At 43.4% G+C, this 19,929-nt stretch overlaps 1 long non-coding RNA gene and 1 other non-coding gene across 4 annotated transcripts; one reads left to right on the top strand and one right to left on the bottom strand.

The window, feature by feature from the left end:
• Window positions 1–2,649: 2,649 nt before the first annotated feature.
• TRNAP-UGG lies at window positions 2,650–2,734 on the top strand. Its single transcript has one exon. It is a non-coding gene; the product is annotated as a tRNA-Pro (tRNA).
• Window positions 2,735–4,924: 2,190 nt separating this feature from the next.
• LOC120231675 lies at window positions 4,925–19,606 on the bottom strand. Of its 3 annotated transcripts, none has more exons than XR_005528382.1 (3): window positions 19,532–19,606; window positions 14,467–14,581; window positions 4,925–5,168 (listed from the first exon to the last, which is right to left on the bottom strand). It is a non-coding gene; the product is annotated as an uncharacterized LOC120231675 (long non-coding RNA). The 3 variants fall into 3 exon arrangements; XR_005528383.1 differs by lacking the exon at window positions 19,532–19,606 and adding an exon at window positions 14,762–14,795; XR_005528381.1 differs by lacking the exon at window positions 19,532–19,606 and having other exon boundaries at window positions 14,467–14,720.
• Window positions 19,607–19,929: the final 323 nt, after the last annotated feature.

Here is a 19,929-nt window from a genome sequence, read left to right as displayed (position 1 = left end):
TTAGGAGGGCATAGGGCATTTCTGATGCACGTGAGTCTATTTCACAATAACATGCCGTTAATGACACGGACAAGGCTCACCGAATGGACTTTCGCAGGCTGCTCTCCTGCCTGGCTTCCTACGGTCATCACCCCAGAATGGGAGCGTGTCCACTCTTGCCTGTCCTTCCTCCCCCGAGGATCCGGCCAGGGCACCATTCCTGTAACAAGTGATTCCAAATGTCCCAGATGTCAGGGCCCGAAAGGGGCTGCCCGTGGCACGGCAGAAACCACTCTCCCAATTCAAGAGGGCCCTCGTCTCTGCTGCATAGAGCTAGTGCCCTGTGAAGAAGTGGGAAGAGAGGGAGAAACAGCAAAGTGTATACACTCCCAGGGATGAGAGGCAACGAGCGAGAGAGACATTGCATGCTTGACTCACGGTGGAGAGTAGGCGCCTATTCTGGCTCTGGGGGAAAAACTTTCCTTGGACATGGCCGGCCTTCCCATCAAGGGCGTCCATGCTCGGCTGAGCCCCAGTGGTGCTGAAGGACACCTGTGAGGGACCATATGTGGCTCCTTTTGGCCCTTTCTCTGAGTCTCAGCACACTAAGGCATAGTATTTTTTAAAAAGGTTTTTTTGTTAATATTTATTTATTTTGAGAGAGAGCGAGCAGGGGAGGGGCAGAGAGGCAGGGAGACACAGAATTGGAAGCAAGCTCCAGGCTCTGAGCTGTAAGCACAGAGCCCGACGCGGGGTTTGAACTCACGAACCATGAGATCATGACCTGAGCCGAAGTTGGATGCTTAACCAACTGAGTCCCCCACCCCCCGCCCCATTGCCCTGAGCCTTACTTTTAACTTTGTAGGTGAGACCAGAACAGCCTTTGATCTGGAGCTAGTTCTTCCCCACAATTGAGGCAGTGCCCTTCTGAGTACCGCTACCCAATGCCCTGTGTGTTATGAAGTTTTTTCCAGTCCGGCAGCAGGGAACTTGAATATTCCAGGAATTGTGTGAACTCATGAACTGCAAGGTCAGGACCTGAGCCGAAGTCGGACGCTTAACCGACTGAGCCACCCAGGCGCCCCAGGCATAGGATTTTTTTTTAGGCTGATCTGTTATGCCCAGTGAGAGGTTATTGAGTGAACTTCTCTGTTACTTATACAAACGACATATGGACCAGGATTCTAGAAGGGAGATGAGCTGTGCCCATAAGGAGATGAAGGCCTTTTGAGAGATTAGGACCCACTCACTCAACCCCTGTTCCCTAAGAATCAACCTCAGGCTCTCTGGCAAGAGGGCCTGAGCAGCTCTAATGAAGGCCCAGGTTCTGGGAAAGGCAACAAGATGACCAGAATAAAGTTACCCCGATGTGCAAGAAGAATGGGACCATAGGCTAGCCCTGGCATCAAGGAGACTTGGGGAAGAGGCAGTAGAAGTGTGGGTTCATTGGGGTCACTGACACCCTAGCACATTCTTCTGATCCCTCCTGGGATTTGCCTCCGAGAGGGGAAGTAACCCAGGCAGGGAATGAAAGAGGTTTAAGAGTTGTAAGACATGGGACTTGGGCCTCCCTGGGTGTCTGAGAATCACCCCCGCTCCCCAGCTCTGGACGCAGCCTGTACATGACCTTCATCATCAACTGTTGATTAGAGGGGTGCCTGGGTGGCTCAGTCGGTTAAGTGTCCGACTTCCGCTCAGGTCATAATCTCACCGTTCCCGAATCCGATCCCCGCGTCAGGCTCTGTGCTGAGAGCTCAGAGCTCGAAGCCTGTTTCAGATTCTGCATCTTCCTCACTCTGTCTCTGTCCCTCCCCCGCTCATGTTCTGTCTCTCTTGCGAAAATGAATAAGAATTAAAAAAAAATTTTTTAAACCTGTTGATTGGAGGTTGCTTAACTGTTTTTCTCAAAGGCTTCACCAATTTGCACTCCTACCAAAAATGTATCAGTCTTTAACCTTCTGGCTAGCCTGAAAAGGGGAGGGGCCCTATTATTCGGTTTGCGTTCATTTGATCACTACTGAGAGCCAGCATAGTGTTAGTAGGCTATTCTATCTCTTTTTCATGACCCTGAAGATTTCTAGGAATCTGATCTAAAATTCTCAAACACGGCCACAAAAATAGATGTTCAAGAAGGTTCATGAGGCACTGTTTCTGGTAGAAACAAAAATCAAAACGATCCAAACGTCCACTAATGGGGAACGGGCTGTACAGATTATGGGGTATCCACAGCAGGGAGAACTATGCGGTTGCTTCAAAGGTCGAAGCCATCCAGCATACATGGACAAGGAAAGATAGTAGAAACACGTAGATAAATGGAAAGAGCGTGCATGATGTCTAACACATATATATCTCATGTATGTTTTCATAATGTGTTGACACATATATATACCCATAAATTCACAGGAGAGAAAATAAAAGGAAGAGAAACTAGTGATGGTGGTGAACTCTGGCGAAAGAAGACAGCTCTGCAGACTCTGGTGCTTGAGCCTTGACAAAGAAAATACACGTGTGTCTGGCGTGTGCGCTGAAAAGAAGAGGCTGGGGCTGCCTTTGCAGGTAAAGGAAGCTGGTGCCACCAAACTCTTTGTTCCCTGGAGAAAGGGCTTGTCTTAGAACTTTTAGCATCACCCTAAAAATAACTGTGTGCACCTAAGAGTTTATTTTAGGTGCGCCTGGTTGGCTCAGTCGGTTAAGCATCTGACTTGGGCTCAGGTCATGATCTCACGGTTCGTGGGTTCGAGTCCCACATTGGGCTCTGTGCTGACAGCTCAGAGCCTGGAGGCTGCTTCAGAATCTGTCCCCCTCTCTCTTTGACCCTCCCCTGCTCACACTGCCCCTCTCTCTCTCAGAAATAAACTAAAAAGCATTTAAAATTTTTTTAAAAAGAGTTTATTTTATTTTATTTTTAAACGTTTATTTACTTTTGAGAGAGAGAGTACATGCAGGGGAGGGGTAGAGAGAGAGGGAGACAGAGGATCTGAAGCAGGCTCCAGGCTCTGAGCTGTCCACACAGAGCTGGACGTGGGGCTTGAACTCACGAACCAAGAGATCATGACCTGAGCCAAAGTCAGACTCTCAACCAACTGAGCCACCTGGGTCCCCGTAAGAGTTTGTTTTAAAATAGGGCTTCTCAAATTTTACTGTTCAAATTTTCTTGAGATCTTGTTAAGATGCAGGTTCCAAATCTGTAAGTCTGGGGTGAGGCCCGAGATTCAGCCTTTCTAACAACCCCCCCACCCCCACCCCCACCCAGGGGTACCAACGCTGCTGGACCACAGGACACACTTTGCATAGCAAGGGTTTTTGGTTTTGTTTGTATAATTTTTTAAAGTGGTTATTTATTTTATAGAGAAACAGCACAAGCAGGGGAGGGGCAGAGAGAGAGGGAGACACAGAATCCAAAGCAGGCTCCAGGCTCCACGTTGTCAGCTCAGAGCCCAACACCAGGCTCGATCCCATGAACTGCAAGTTCATGACCCTAGCTGAGGTTGGCACTCAACGGACTGAGCCACCCAGGTGCCCTGAGTAACAAAGTTTTAAGAGAGCTGTTGCTCTTGTGGTATTTCCCTCCAGCCCAGGACTCCAGTCTTTCTCGCCTTCCCTCACGATCAAGATCATTTACCATCATAGGGGGCTCTCTGTTTCTCTCTAGAGAAACAGAATACATGTCTTGGAAAAGTGGCTCAGTTGCATCAACATGCATTGGCTTGGCCACCGACATGTAGTCTGTATCTGTAACTGCATTTCAGTTCCAATAACTGCACGCACACGGGGCTCAGGTAAACATACTGATTTAAATGAAAATTCACTGGTTGGGAAACAAAAATAGGATTGCAGTGAAAACACATTGCATTAAATATTTTACATAATTCCCGCAAACAGATGCTAGGAAATAGATGTTTCGGTTTCAGTGGCGGCCCATTGAATTCATCGGCGTGCTATTTGTCTCGCTGAATATGTATGAGTTTTGATGAAAATGCATCGCTTGGAATAAATCAGTCAGGCTGTTCCCATACAGTCCAATTGTAATGTCCTTCTTAATTTTATAGTGCCGTACCATCTTTGCTCTTCTTTATGAATACATATTATTTTTGATGTTCCATGTTGCTTATTGTGGCAATAAATGGAACAATTGTATTTGTGCCTTGAGTCTCTAATGTAGTAAATACACACATTGAACATTAAGGCATATAAATGTGACGAAAATCTAAGCCTGTGTAACTAAAAGATGTTTTTTATCTCAAAATATTATTTTCCCCAAAATTTTATACAAGAAAATACATACATTTATTTATTTATTTTTAATGTTTATTTATTTTTGAGAGAGACAGAGCACAAGTGAGGAAGGGGCAAAGAGAGAGAAAGAGGGACCCAGACTCGAAGCAGGCTCCAGGCTCCGAGCTGTCAGCACAGAGCCAGACGTGGGGCTCACGTTCATGCACCTCAAGATCATGACCCAAGCCAAAGTTGGACGCTTAATCAACTGAGTCACCCAGGTGCCCTGAAAAATACATTTTAAACTGTCGGACTAAATCTAGAACTGGTTTTGATGTCATCATACTATACATTAAACCATTAAACAGAAATATTGGCAATACTTGACCAATGGATGATATAACTTTATTGGAAACCAATGTACTGAACCGAGGACAGAATTACAATTTGTATCAAATTGATTCCTGGAAATGACCCCACATCAGAGTGCTCCTAAACCTATTGCTGAAAATCCCTGTTGCTACCTGATTATGTAATGGTGGGGTGGAAAGAGGGAAAGATGCAAGGAAGATTTCCTTATATTGTGACAATGTCCCTATACAGTATTTTAGATACTCAAGTGGGTCCAAAATATAGTGGATGCTCTACCAGTTGTCTGGTGTGCAAAATTACTCTTGATTCAATGTGAGAACTTAAAGGGAGGTTGGAGTACACACTACAGGGACAGAGCTAGTTAGATGTATTTACTTCATTCATCAAATCCAGCCTGACAAGAAGCTCTTATGCCTGAACATGCTTCACCCAGAAATGAGCCATTACTCCTGGGCTTTTGCAACAGGGCTGCCATTTTGTTGGGCCACTTAGAAAATCCAATCCAGGTCCAAACTGCAGGCTCCATGGCTACCAGAACTCCAATCTGCATTCTCCTTGTATTCTCTGCTCAGATCACAGTCTCCTTCAATGATCCAGTCTAGCTAAAAAAAAAAAAAAAAAAGACACAATATTTTCTCTTCTCAAGATCTAGCCTTAATGTACTATTTTGAAGAGATGCATTCTGAAGAATATCAGGGTTATGTATCATGGCTTCTACAATTTAATTTCAATGACTTAGAAAAAGTATAAATCTCTCTCATTCACATATGCACACACATCATCTATCATCTATGCATTATCTATGTATCTATCTTATATCTATCTATCTATCAACTATCATCTATCTATCTATCTATCTATCATCTATCTATCATCTATCTATCTATCTATCTATCTATCTATCTATCTATCTATCATCTGAGAAATAAGCAAGAGTTAAGTTCAAATGAGGAATACTTGGTGTTTGCATACTATTTTCCAGCTTTTCAGATGATTTGAGTCTACTTTTTTAAAACTTGGGGGGGAGAAACATTGACTTGATTGAGTGTGAGGTCAGAGAAGAAAGTGCTGTGTCTGGAGTCTGTCTTATTTCCTTTTTTAAAAAAATTTTTTTATGTGTATTTATTTTTTGAGAGAGAGAGAGAGAGCAAGTAGGAGAGGGGTGGAAAGAGAGGGAGACACAGGATTTGAAGCAGGCTCCAGGCTCTGAGCTGTCAGCACAGAGCCTAGCACAGGGCTCAAACTTGTGAACTGTGAAATCATGACCTATGCCGAAGTCGAATGCTTAACCCACTGAGCCACACAGGCGCCTCTGTCTTATTTCTTAATTAATGTGTCACAAATGCTTGACACATGGCCAATGCTAATAAAGAATTTTTAAACTTAAGAATCTCCTTTGACTGGAGAGAGAGAGAGAGAGAAGGTGATATGGGGGGAAGGAAAGAGGGAGGGAAGGAAGTGTTCCTAACAGTGGGGTGTCAAATTTGAACCAGAAGTCATTTAAAATAAAGAAAAATTAGAGATTTCCAGGAGAAAAAATCTCGTCATGATTTTCTGAGTTGCCCCAGCCCATTGTCCGTAGGTACACCTTTGCCTCCCCAAATCTCTTGTACAATAGACTTCCACTCTGTTATTAAAGAAGCAATCCTAAGATATTGCAAAACCAAGAAAACACAACCTTAAATGCCCAAGATAATGAATAACAAAAGAGCTTTAACTGCTTGGCAGTTTTGATGCTACTTATATAGAAACCTATAAAAGATAATAGACTTTCAAGTTTTTGAGAAGTAATGCATTTAGGGGAAGAGTAATGAACCATGAGATTGTGACCTGAGCCGAAGTTGAACGCTTAACCAACTAAGCCACCCAGGCGCCCATAAATTTTTTAAAAAGATTGATTGGGGCGCCTGGGTGGCTCAGTCAGTTAAGCCTCTGACTTTGGCTCAGGTCATCATCTCAAGGTTAGTGAGTTTGAGCCCTGCATCGGGCTCTGTGCTGACAGCTCAGAGCCTGGAGTCTGCTTCAGATTCTGTCTCCCTCTCTCTGCCCCTCCCCCACTTGTGCTCTGTCTTTCTCTGTGTCTCAAAAATAAATGTAAACAATATTTAAAAATAAAAAAGATTGATAAACATTGCTACTATTAGTTACTATTTTCCAAGACATCAGCCCCACCATTTGTTTGATCCATTTGTCCTTCTGCCAAACTTCTGCATTTTATTTTATTTTCAGTAATCTCTACACCCAAAGTGGGGCTCAAACTCATGACCCCAAGAACAAGAGTCGCATGGTTTTCCGACTGAGCCAGCCAGGTGCCCCAACTTCCATATCTTAGAATGAGCCCCTTTCCCCTTTCCCCTGTGATGATGTGAAGCCAGACTATTCATTCATTTCATTCATTCAAAAGCTTTCTGAGGCTCTGGTATGTGCCAGTTTCGACAGAACAAAAAAGCACAATGAAAGGTCTCACAGTTGCCAAGAGATCTCCTTGCAGGTCACCCCCAATCTCACAAAAATACCTCCAACATAGATAATGTAAGGTCAGAGCTCAAGCTCTTTACTAGAACTCCAAATTCAAGATCAATTAAATTTTAGTTTATTCATATAAAAAAAATTTTTAATGTTTTTTATTTATTTCTAGGAGAGAGAGAGAGAGACAGTGTGAGCAGGGGAGGGTCAGAGAGAGAGGGAGTCACAGACTGAAACAGGCTCCAGGCTCTGAGCTGGCAGTCAGCACAGAGCCCGACGCGGGGCTTGAACCCACAAACCGCGAGATCATGACCTAAGCGAAAGTCAGACGTTTAACCGACTAAGCCACCCAGGCGCCCCTTAGTTTATTCATTTTGAGAGAGAGAGAGAGAGAGAAAATCCCAAGCAGGCTCAACAATGTCAATATGGAGTATCTGAGGTAGGGCTCGAACCCACAAACCGTGAGATCATGACCTGAGCCAACTGAGCCACCCAGGCACCCTTGTCAACATTTTATTTATAAAAGCTTTTAAACATACCAAAAAATGAAGGAATTTTACAATGAACTCTCATATATTCTCCAATGAGGTTCAACAATTACATTCTACTAATACTTCCTTTATTACACATTTATCCATCTATCCATCCCTTTATCCACTCGCCAATTCATTTATTTTTTCTGATGCATATCAAAGTAAGTCTCAGAAAGCAATACACTTCTCCCCACATTCTCCAACATGCACATCATCTATTCGAGTCTAGTTTTGGTTTGCTGCCTTTTTCCTTTGAGGTAACATTTGCATACAATGAAATGCACAGTTCTGAAGTGGGCCATGCAGGAGTTACAAGGAATACCATACATCTGTGCAAACCTCTGTCAAGGTACAGTAGAGTAAGGTTACTTAAAGATTCTGCAGATCACCTTCCAGTCAACCCATACCCCCACCTCCAACCTCCCAGAGGCAGCCGTTGAATGGATTCCCTTGTTCCTGCTATAGATTATAATTTTGCTTATCTCACAAGAAGATAGCACATACTGTTTTGTATAAAGCTTCTTGTAAAAAAAAAAAAAAAAAAAAAAGCTTCTTGTACTCAGCACAGTACTTTTTAAAATTTTTTTTAAACATTTATTTATTCTTGAGAGACAGAGAAACGCAGAGCATGAGCAGGGGAGAGGCAGAGAGAGGGGGAGACACAGAATCTGAAGCAGGCTCCAGGCTCTGAGCAGTCAGCACAGAGCCCGATGCAGGGCTCGAACTCACAACATGTGAGAACATGACCTGAGCCGAAGTCGGAGCTTAACCAACTGAGCCACCCAGGCGCCCCAGCACGGTACTTTTGAAAGTCATCCATGTTGCCGTATTTCTCAGCAGTTCATCCCCTCTTTAGCTTAAGCAATATTCCATTTATGAATTTCCCACCATTGGTTAATCTATTCTACTATTGATAGACAGCTGGGTTGTTTTCAGTTTGGGGCTATTTTGAATAAAGCTATGAAAAATTTCCAGGAATTCTTTCCAAAGACATATGCATCCCTGTCTCTTGGGTAAATACCTAAGGGTGGGTTTACTGGGTCATAACTTAGATAAATTGGTCAGCTTTGTAAGATACTGCCAACACTTTTCAAAATCCATTTTTAAATGGATAAAACATTAAAGTATGATATATTTAAATTAAGAAAAACACTAATATGGAGATCTATCAGTGCTGATTATTTCAACATTCTTCACACGTTGTGTGAATATTTATCTACGTAACACAGTGGAGAGGAAAAAGTTAAATTGGTTAATGGAAGCCTTAAGCCAGTGTCCACTGGTAGAAAACACTTTCATTACTAAACCTGTATCACTGTTTTCAAGATATAATTGACATAACATTAGGTTCAAGCGTACAACGTAATTATGCAGTATTTGCATATATTGCAAATATCATCGGCATAAAATGATCACCATGATAAATCCAGTTAGTATCTACCATGCAGAGTTACACTTTTTTGCATGTGATGAGAACTTTTAAGATCTACTCTTTCAGCAGCTTTCAAATATACAATACGGGGGCGCCTGGGTAGCTTAGTCGGTTAAGCGTCAGACTTCCGCTTAGGTCATGATCTCGCGGTTCGTGGGTTCGAGCCCTGCGTCAGGCTCTGTGCTGACTGCCAGCTCGGAGCCTGGAGCCTATTTCAGAGTCTGTGACTCCCTCTCTCTCTGACCTCTCTCTCTGTCTCTCTCTCTCTCCTAGAAATAAATAAAACATTTAAAAAAAAAAACAAATATACAATATGGTGTTATTAACTACTGATGCCAGGCTGTACATTACACCCCCAGAGCTTCTTTATTTTATAACTGGGAGTCTGTACCTTTCGACTACATAAATTGTTAAGCCTATTCCCCAGGGGCAATGGATATTCCTTCAGGAATGGAATGCAGGTCTTTTTTCCCTTAGAACTGCTCCCTTTCTTCCCCTATGCCTCTTGGCTCTGGTCACAGAGGTTTCCCTTAAGAGACTCTGTTTCTTTCTATCACAGGCCCTTAGGCTGGCTGTCTTCCCCATGAGCCCAGAGATAACCATGTTGTGTGATAACACTCTCTGTTGCACCTTCCATATACCACACTCCCTCTCTCTCAGTGGGGACGGCAACAGGCTGGCTGTCCCTTGTCAGCCTCCTTTGTATTCTATGGCTTGCCATTTCAGCCCCATTTTCACGTGGCTTACCTTACCCTCTGATTTTAAGATTTATCTCCAAATTGCAGAATGAGAGGCTTTATCTCCCGTTGAAGAATTTCAAGCATCGGCAAGCAAGTGGGGTAAGGGGCCAGTCCAGGCAGGGAGCTCCTGAAATCTTCCTCTGGGAGGAAAGAAAATATCAGCATGCATTTAATGCATTCAACGCATCAGAGCATTCTGGGCAGGTTGTCTGATTCCAAAGTTCAAACGTGCATTTTTCATTTGTAAATGGATCAGAGAGTGTCAGAGTGCAGGTATATCAAAGGAAAAGTTTGCTGTGCTAAAGACAATGATTTCATTCCCACCCCACCCCCCACGGAGTTTTTATTTCTGTCCATTCTTGCAAACTCTTATCAAGCCTCATCTCAGCTGAGAAACACGTGTGCCAGCCAGATAGTCATGTGAAGGGCGGTGTGAGTCAACCGGAGTCTGGTTAGCTCTTTCCTTCCCAGTGGGCATAATGAAAACACAATCCTGTTTCTCTTCGTCTTTTCTTCCACTCAGGGGATTTCATCTCTCCTCCACCCCACCCCACCCCCACTTTATTCCTTCTGGGAAACTCTAGCTAACAAAGCAGGTCCGATGCAAAATCTCAAAGTCAAATGTGTTCTTTGTTTGCTGAGCTATAGTTGACATGCAGCAGATATACAATTGACATAACACTGTGTAAGTTCAAGGTGTGCAACGTGTTGGTTTGAAACATTTGTATATTGCAGTATGGTTACTTCCTAGCGTTATTAGCGGACACCTTTTTGCATTCAAAGTTTCCTTATAGGAAAAATGGACATACCATAAAATTCAAAAAAATACAAAATGGTAAGTCGCAAAAAGTACCTCTGTTCCTGGCCTTTCCCTCAGTCAATTTAGGTCTTTGCAAAGACGATATTGTTTCTAGGTACTTGTATATTTCTAGATATTCTAACCCTTTCCAAACAAATACAGATACATATTATTTACGTCCCCTCCCCACCGCATAATAGTTAGCATAGCTCGACGGAGACAGCGTGTGCCTGTCCCGACAGTCATTCCCACTTCCTCCAATAGCGCCCCAAATTCACTTACGGCTGCTCATTACTGTCCATCTAAAAACCTACACTTAACAACGCTTCTTTTTTTTTTTTTAAATAGTTTATTGTCAAGTTGGTTTCCATACATCACCCAGTGCTCGTCCCCACAAGTGCCCTCCTCCATGCCCATCGCTCTCTTTCCCCTCCCCCACCCCCATCAGCCCTCAGTTTGTTCTCAGCATTCAAGAGTCTCTCATGGTTTGCCTCCCTCCCTCTCCCCCACTATTTTTCCCCTTCTTCTCCCCCATGGTCCTCCATTAAGTTCCTCTTATTCCTCCTATACGTGCAAACATATGGTAGCTGTCCTTCTCTGCCTGACTTATTTCGCTCAGCATAACACCCCCGAGTTCCATCCATGTAGCAACACATGGCCAGATTTCATTCTTTCTCATTGCCATGGAGTATTCCATTGTATAGATAAACCACATCTTCTTGATCCATTCGTCAGTGGATGGACACTTAGGCTCTTTCCATGTTTTAGCTATTGTGGAGAGTGCTGCTATGAACATTGGGGTCCATGTGCCCCTGTGCATCAGCACTCCTGGATCCCTTGGGTAAATTCCTAGCAGTGCTATTGCTGGGTCATAGGTGAGTTCTATTGTTAATTTTTTGAGGAACCTCCACACTGTTTTCCAGAGGGGCTTCTTTTTATTTTTTTTAAGTGTATTTATTTATTTTGAGAGAGACAGAGCACGCACGTGTGCAAGCTGGGGGAGGAGCAGAGAGAGAAAATCCCAAGCAGGCTCTGCACTGTCAGCTTGGACCCCAATGCAGGTCTTGAACCCACAAACTGTGAGATCACCACCTGAGCTGAAACCAAGAGTCAGACACTTAAACAACTGAGCCACCCAGGTGCCCTTAACATCCTTTCTTTTAGCTAATCACGTTGGCTATGTAACTAAGTTCTAGATGCTGGAATGGAAACCCAAGTGCATGTTAGACTTCTCAAAAGTTTTCTTTCTGCCAGTGAGATTGTGTACTGGATGACTAGAGCTTGAGCAGCCTTCTTGGATCATGAAGCAGCCCACTCGGTTTGATGGTCAACTCAATAAAGAAAGCTGGGTCCTGAGGCTCAGGGAGTCTTACAAGCCATAACCTGCCTATGTCTGGATTTTCTTTTATTAGCAAGAGAAGCAGCTTAAGCCACTGTCAGGAGGCTACGATTATTCACAGCAAAACAGAATTCCTAACAGATGTGTATAACTTACACACAGCTCTGTACTTTACTATTTTCCTTAACAATATTATCTTGGGGATTCATCCATTTCAGCACAGAAAACTGCCTCATCCTGATACCATAATGGTATTCCTTTTACATGACTATACCATGATTTACTTAAAGTGTCATGCTGCTGGCCTTGAGATCGTTTCCGATCTCTGCTGTAAGAAAAAAAAAAATGATACACTTATCTACCCATCATTTCACATACTTGGAACTACATCTGTAGGATAAATTCCTAACAGTGGAATCACGGAGTTAAAGGGTATGCACACATCTGTTTGGGTAAATTTCACATAGGAGTCAGACCTATATTACTCTCTTCCTAGCAAAGGCGGAGAATGCCAATTTATGCTCTCCCTGGACACTGATATTACCAAGGTACTGTGCTAAGATGCCAGCTACACCCTTTCCCCGGCCACGCGTCCTTTCTGAATCAACTCTGCAGTATTGGAACTTGGTCCTCGGAATCAGCAGACAAACATTCGTCAGCTCAAAACCTGAAACTTCATTGTCTACTACCAGGCTCTTGAAACTAGCCTTCTTTGTTCATGGATTAAGTGAGCCAGAACTCCAAACACGTTATAATTTAGAAACAAAACTAAGAACTAATATTAATGAAATGTTTAGCTGTGTCCAAAAGTAAAGATGTTTCTATTATACCTTCTCGTCTAAACTTTACCTTTGTCTCATTCAGAATGGATCCTCAAAATAGGAAGAGACCAAATTTATCATGTTAGAAACTGTATGTATTTCTCAGAATACTTTTAGTGGGATTAAACCGAGAACAAAAGCATCCAAATTTACACTCATTAGAAAGAGAAAAATGAAGAAGGCACCGTATAAGATATGAATAAATTAAGTCCCACAAATGAGCTTTGAACAAAATTCCAATAGATGGCAGTATTGGCCAACCTTTTTCTTACAGTTTTTTTTTTTTCTTTTTTGGTTTGTTTTTTATTGTTGTTTTTTAAACCACTGATTAAACCTTGTTTGGGCAAGATAGATTACTTTTTTAATTTCTAAGTAAGAATTGAGTGTGTGTTTTATTATATATTTGCTCTAAACTGTAAAAATAAGAAAAACTTAACTGTTAATAATATAAACAACAATAAATAAGATATGAATTAACGTTTTTTGAGTACTAAAAGTATTAAGGGCTTTCATAATGAACTGAGATGTGTCTCTCCCTTCCCCTGGTTCATATGTTGAAGTTCTGACTCCAGAATGATTGCACTTGAAAACAGGGCCTGTATGGAGATCATTAAGATTAAATGAGGTCATAATCCACTAGGACTGATGTCCCTATAAGAACAGGAAGATGGGGCGCCTGGCTCAGCAGTTTCGGGGTCCAACTCTTGATCTCAGCGCAGGTCATGATCTCACAGTCTGTGAGTTCGAGCCCCACGTTGGGCTCTGTGCTGACAGTGCAGAGCCTGCTTGGGACTCTGTCTCTCCCCCTCTCTCTCTGCCCCTCCCCTGCTTGCTCTCAATCTCTCTCTCAAAATAAATAAAAATAAACTTTAAAAAAGAAAAGAAGAAGAGGAAGAGACACAAGAGATCTCTCTTTGCAGGACCACAAGGGAAAGCCTATTTGAGGACACAACGTGAAGGCAGCAGGATGCAGCCAGGAACCTTGATCTTGGACTTGCAGTCTGCAGAATTAGGAGAAAATAATTTTTTTGTGATTTAAGCCTCACAGTCTGTGGTATTTTTTCCCCTCCAGATTCTGTTCTGTCCCCTGGTCTATGGCATTTTGTATGGCAGCCAGAGCCCATGCATTCATGCTTTCTTTGCATCATCTTCTTTTTTTGTTTTAACTTTTTCAACTTTTTAAAAAAATCTTTATTTATTTCTGAGAGAGAGAGTCAGAGTGTGAGTGAGGGAGGGGCAGAGAGAGAGGGAGACACAGAATCCGAAGCAGGCTCCAGGCTCCGAGCTGTCAGCACAGAGCCCGACGCGGGGCTCGAACTCACGAACCGCGAGATCATGACCTGAGCTGAAGTCAGACGCTCAACCGACTGAGCCCCCAGGCGCCTACAGTACCTTCTTAGGTTCTTCCCACTCTGAGGCAGGAAGTCTCACACCTCCATACCAGTGAGGACACTGAGGGCTAAGTAACAGCTGAAAGGTATCCAGGCTTCACAGGGCGACTCTGGCTCGAACTGTGGGGCTTTCTGAGTGCGACATGACTTCGGAGGCCACCACAGAGGGTCTTCATCTTGCTCCGACTACCCGCAGCGTTGGAAACGGGCGTTCCCTCCCTCTTCTGAAAATGTGGCTCCCAGAGCCCATGTTCAATGGCCTCTTCCTACTTCCTTGGTGGCTCCTTTCTCAGGCAGTGCCGTGTAGGCGTCTCTGCACACCCCTGAGGCTACCCACCAGAGAACCCCAGGGCTCCGACTCAGGCCTCTTCCTGTTTACCTGAAAGCACCCCCCAGGTGATCTCAGCCGGGCTCGTGGTAATTGCGACAGCTTCCAAACTGGTTTCCCTGCTCCCGGACTTGTCCCCTCTCGAGACACGGCAGCCAAGACATCCCTGTTAAAATAAGAGTCAGATCACGTCATTCTTTGGCACAAACCCCTTCAAGGAAAAGCTGACGTCACTACGGTGGTTCAGGAGGCCCTTGGCCATGAGCACCTCTAGCCCGTAGGCCTCCACCATTTCTCAATTTCTCTCTGGCCTGATCAGTTACTACTCTTTCCTTTGCCTCCTTACTCCAACGACACAAGCCAGTCACATTTCTGCCTCAGGGCCTTTGCACTTGCTGATTTCCTTGGTGATGCAGATGTTACTATCTAAACTGCAAATCACGCACTCTCCCAGGACTTCCTAACTTCCTTTCTTCATTTAGATTTCCTTTAGCCCATACCATTGCCTAACACACTATATCTTTTACTTACTTATCTTGTTTATCATCTGTGTCCTCCGTTTAGAATATAAACTCCAGGGGCGCCTGGGTGGCTTAGTCGGTTAAGCGTCCGACTTTCGCTTAGGTCATGATCTCGCGGTTCGTGGGTTCGGGCCCGTGTCGGGCTCTGTACTGACTGCCGGCTCAGAGCCTGGAGCCTGTTTCAGTCTGTGACTCCCTCTCTCTCTGACCCTCCCCTGCTCACGCTGTCTCTCTCTCTCTCTCTCTCTCCTAGAAATAAATAAAACATTAAAAAAAAAAAAAGAATATAAACTCCAAACAGCAGGGGTTTCTGTCCTTTATTTTCACTGTTCTGCCCCCCAAATCTAGAACAGGGCATGGCACACCAAAGACACTCTATGACTATATGTTGAACAATTGAAAGAACACACCATGTTGCCTCACCCGGAGATAATTACTAACGATGACAAAGGTTATCGTACCAAAAATTCTCACCAGCTGTCTACATCTCACACAGGGAAAACAAGCAAAAACTGATGTAAACCACTAACATAAAGGATTATCTGGAATAAAATAAAATGACCAGATATTGAAGATTCTTAACTATTGTAATAAGCTCTAAAGAAAGACAATCAAATCTCCAAAGACACTAGGAAATACAGTCATTGCTAAATTTGCTGATGATATTCACCACTGCTGTGTGTCGAGGCAAGAGAGGGAATTGGCTGGCTCTTCCTGGCCTTCCAGACCGACAACAGAAATAAATGTATTCTGTATTTGACCTTTGGGCGTTTTAATATTCAAATGCAGCATTCTTACATGCACAAAGGATTGTGCAGACATCAAATAGCTTTGTAAGACTAATTCTGTTTTTATTTTTTTATTAAAGATTTTTTTGTTTTAAGGTTAGTGAAGAGATGCCTGGGTGACTCAGTCCGTTAAGCATCCAACTCTTGGTTTTGGCTCAAGTTATGATCTCAAGATTTGTGAGGTCAAGCCCTACATCTGGCTCAGGGCTAACAGCGTGGAACCTGTTTGGGAGTCTCTACTCTCTCTCTCTGTCTGTTCCTCCCCAGCTCATGCATTCTCTCTCTCTCTCTCAAAATAAATAAATAAACTTTTTTAAAAGTTTATTTAATGGGGCGCCTAGGTGGCTCAGTCGGATGGGTGTCCAACTTTGGCTCAGGTCACGATCTCACAGTCTATGAGTTCAAGCCCCACGTCGGGCTCTGTGCTGACAGCTCAGAGCCTGAAGCCTGCTTCAGATTTGGTGTCTCCCTCTTTCTCTGCCCCTCCCCCACTCACGCTCTGTCTCTCTCTCTCTCTCTCCTTCAAAAATAAGTAAACATTTAAAAAAATCTTTAAAAAATAAAAGCATATTTAAGCAATCTCTACACCCAGCGTGGGGCTCAGACTCATGACCCCGAGATCAAGAGTCACATGCTCTACTGGCTGAGCCAGGCATGTGCCCTGACTATTTCTGTTTTTTATAAAAAACACAACAGAGGAGCACTTGGGTGGCTCTGTCAGTTAAGCGACCGACTTCAGCTCTGGTCATGATTTCATGGTTTGCGGGTTCGAGCCCCACATCGGGTGTGCTGACAGCTCAGAGCCTGGAGCCTGCTTCCGATTGGATTCTGTGTCTCCCTCTCTCTCTGCCCCTTCCCCACTCATGTTCTCTCTCTTTTTCTCTCTCAAAAATAAACATTTAAAAAAAATTTTAAATATAACAGAAAAAAAAAAGCCAACAGCAGAGTTAACTCTGATGATTATTATATGTAATATATTCATAGGCTTGCAAGAATCAGTTCCCTTGAGGAAATGTCATAATTTTTATTAGGTCCTGAATATTATTGGCCTGTGTTTATATAGCTCCCTTCAACAGTGTCAATAATCAGACGGAGCGGTATATTATCTCCACGTCAGGAGAATGTAATGGACTTTGTAAGTTAGGGTACATAGTGAGAAAGCAGTAGATGAAAATGTTTGGCCTCCTAACTGATGAATCTAAAATAGGATGGACCATCATGGGTCCCGAACCGTTTACATAAGTTTCCTATGAAAGTGATTGAATGCATTAAAGGGTGTTAGTGTTTCTCAGTTGTATGTTTTCCTTCCTGAACCACAGTGTCCAGCCTGCTGTTTGGGAGCTCAGCTGACAGGTACAGGAATCTGACTCACGGGGCTTTTAGACCTGGAAGGGGGTCTCAGAGGTCATCGGGGTGACACTCTTGCTTTCCAGGGCAGGAGAGGAGACCCAGAAACATGGGGCAGGTGGCCTGTGGCAGGGCTGACATTAGCATCCTGTTCTTCCGATGCCAGTCTGAGCCTCTTTCCTTCATCTTCTGCTGCTCGGAAAACCCATCTACCTTCCGCCCCACTGCAAACTGAGCACGACTCTACGTGCGACAGTAGTAGTTTTTAGAAGGCTGTATACTGTATTTAAACAGATCATGCAGCTTTGGAAAACAACGGGCACGGCATAGGAATGGGGACCGGCATTTGGGAAGCACTGCAGAAACCCTCGTAATGCAGAGCAGGCTGCAATTGGACCTGGCATTCTGCTCCTCCCCCCAACTGAGCTGTGGCTCTAAAGGTGATTACTTCACACCTGTCACTCTGCACTTGGCTCTGAGGACACATATTACATCCGTGGCTCTCACAAGGCACGTCTGGTTACGACTGGTAAGAACGTCTATAAATCTCATTGGTCTCTTGGTACCGAAGAAGAAGCTGAATAACAGCCTCCTTATTTAGATAAGAACACATGAATATTTCCTACACCGTAAGTCTGTTTGCTATTCAGCTCTATGTTAAACCATCTGGTAATGGAGAGAATGTTTGAAAATCCGCCTAAGTTAACCAGAAATGTTACACTTAATGCCTTTGGAGCTTTGAATTTTTAAACTTCACATTGTAATAATGGTGATCAGGCTAAAAGTAATACCTCTCTTAGACGTAGGCACATGTTGAAGCCAGGAAACATATGCATATGACACACGCTTTACTAATATGCCGGTAATGCTTAGGAAACACAAGAATGTTAGACCAAAATCAAGTTCCTGCAAGCAACCACGAGTGCGATCACTTATCACATTGTTTTGTCAAGCATAGTATGCCAGCACATGAATATTCTAGCACTAATATATGATATTCAAAGCAGGGCTCCTAAACCCGAATATGACTTGCAATCCTGTGCACTAGAGTTATAGCTATGGTGTGAAAGTTTCAGGTGCACAAGTAAGACAGGCAAAAAAGAGTGAAAGGGCCTCACGGTACATCAGGTGGTAATGTGTACATTAATGATGAAAATGACCTCCCAAAATGAACACAACAGCTAACAGTAAAAAGGAGGGCCGGATTCTTTCAAAGAAAAACGGATTGGAGTACAGGAGTTTTCAAACACTTCAGCCACTAACGCTGAACAATTCTTAAGAAACGATCGGCCAACCTTGACATGATGGTAACATTTTAATGATTTACATCTTCAAGGCAAGGGGTAATAAAGTTCGTAGCACTCATAATCACTCAGAAGATAAGAGTTGTAAAAAATTCCAATTGTACATCTTGCGACAGTTTAAGGATTTTGTACACACTGTAAAAAAAAGTCCTTATTTTTAGCTTCAATCTTATCCAAGACAAATAAGAAGTTTTCCAGGCGGAAAAGGTTAAGTCTGCCCCAGTCTTTGTTTCAAATGAATTTCAGTTTCAAATTCATTTTGAAACAAAATGAAATTTGTTTCAAATTTCAGTGCAAATGAATGCACTGCTTTAGTTTAAACAGATGAAAGGAATTGTATCTTCACACTTTTTCTACATAAACACATATACACCCATTACAGAATCTTATTTATAAAACATCCCTATAGAATACTCACAGAATTCTTTAGGATCCCAGGATGACCCATTGTGCATGGTTCCAGGAACCCCATTTAAAATATGTGTGCCGGGGTGCCTGGGTGGCTCAGTCAGTTGGCATCTGATTTCAACTCAGGTCACTGTTCTTGGGTTTGGGCCCCGCGTCGGGCTCTGTGCTGACAGCTCAGAGCCTGGAGCCTGCTTCGGATTCTGTGCCTCCCTCTTTATGGGAAATCCTGCTTCGGATTTCTGTGTCTCCTGCCCTTACTCCCCTCCTCCACTCATGCTCGGTCTCTCTCTCAAAAATAAAATACAAAAAAATAAAATAAAATAGGAGCGCCTGGGTGGCTCAGTCGGTTAAGCGTCCAGCTTCAGCTCAGGTTAAGATCTCACGGTCTGTGGGTTCAAGGTCTGTGTTAGGCTCTGTGCTGACAGCTAGCTTGGGGCCTGGAGCCTATTTTAGGCTGTCTCCCTCTCTCTCTCACTCTCCCCTGATCATGCTGTCTGTCTCTCTCTCTCTCTCTCTCTCAGAAATACATAAAACATTTAAAAAATAATAAAATGAAATAAAATAAGTGTTCCTACTTGTTTTTAGAGCTATCAGTATATCAGGATGATTACAGCTCCAACTAAATTAAATGGCTTTTACTTACTACATATTAAGTCCTGAGGTAGGACAGCTATGGGGTCAGTTAATTCAGCAGCTTAGCAAGATCATCAAAGACCAGAATTATTTCTGTCATCCCACTCAGCTGTACCTTGCACATGGGAGCTTCCTTCATGGTCACAAGGTGGCTGCCACAGCTCCAGACATCACACTCCTTATGTCTTCAACCAAAACCCAGAAGAGAAAATAAAGACATCACCTCATCTTCTCTTCCTTTCTAAGAGTGAGGCAAACTGTCCTAGATGTCCCACCCCAAGCAGATTTCTCCTTATAAGGCTAAAAATAGTATCATGTGTTCATTCCTAAACTAATTGCCAAAGAGGGGAATGGAATAATCCTCACTGGCTTAGGTAAGTGATTCTCAACCCAGGCTGCACACTAGCATCACGTGGAGAGTTGTCAAAACCCATCAATCTGTACACCAAGTAACCACACTCTCCGAAGTGGGGCCTAAGCATCAGCATTTTTATACAGCCCCCCAGAAAATTC

The sequence above is a fragment of the Hyaena hyaena genome, unplaced genomic scaffold (assembly GCF_003009895.1).
Source record: "Hyaena hyaena isolate Hyena2069 unplaced genomic scaffold, ASM300989v1 scaffold_60, whole genome shotgun sequence".
In the NCBI taxonomy this organism is placed as follows: domain Eukaryota; kingdom Metazoa; phylum Chordata; class Mammalia; order Carnivora; family Hyaenidae; genus Hyaena; species Hyaena hyaena.
Note: the sequence above shows the minus strand (reverse complement) of the source record. Positions and strands in the feature narration are given on the sequence as shown.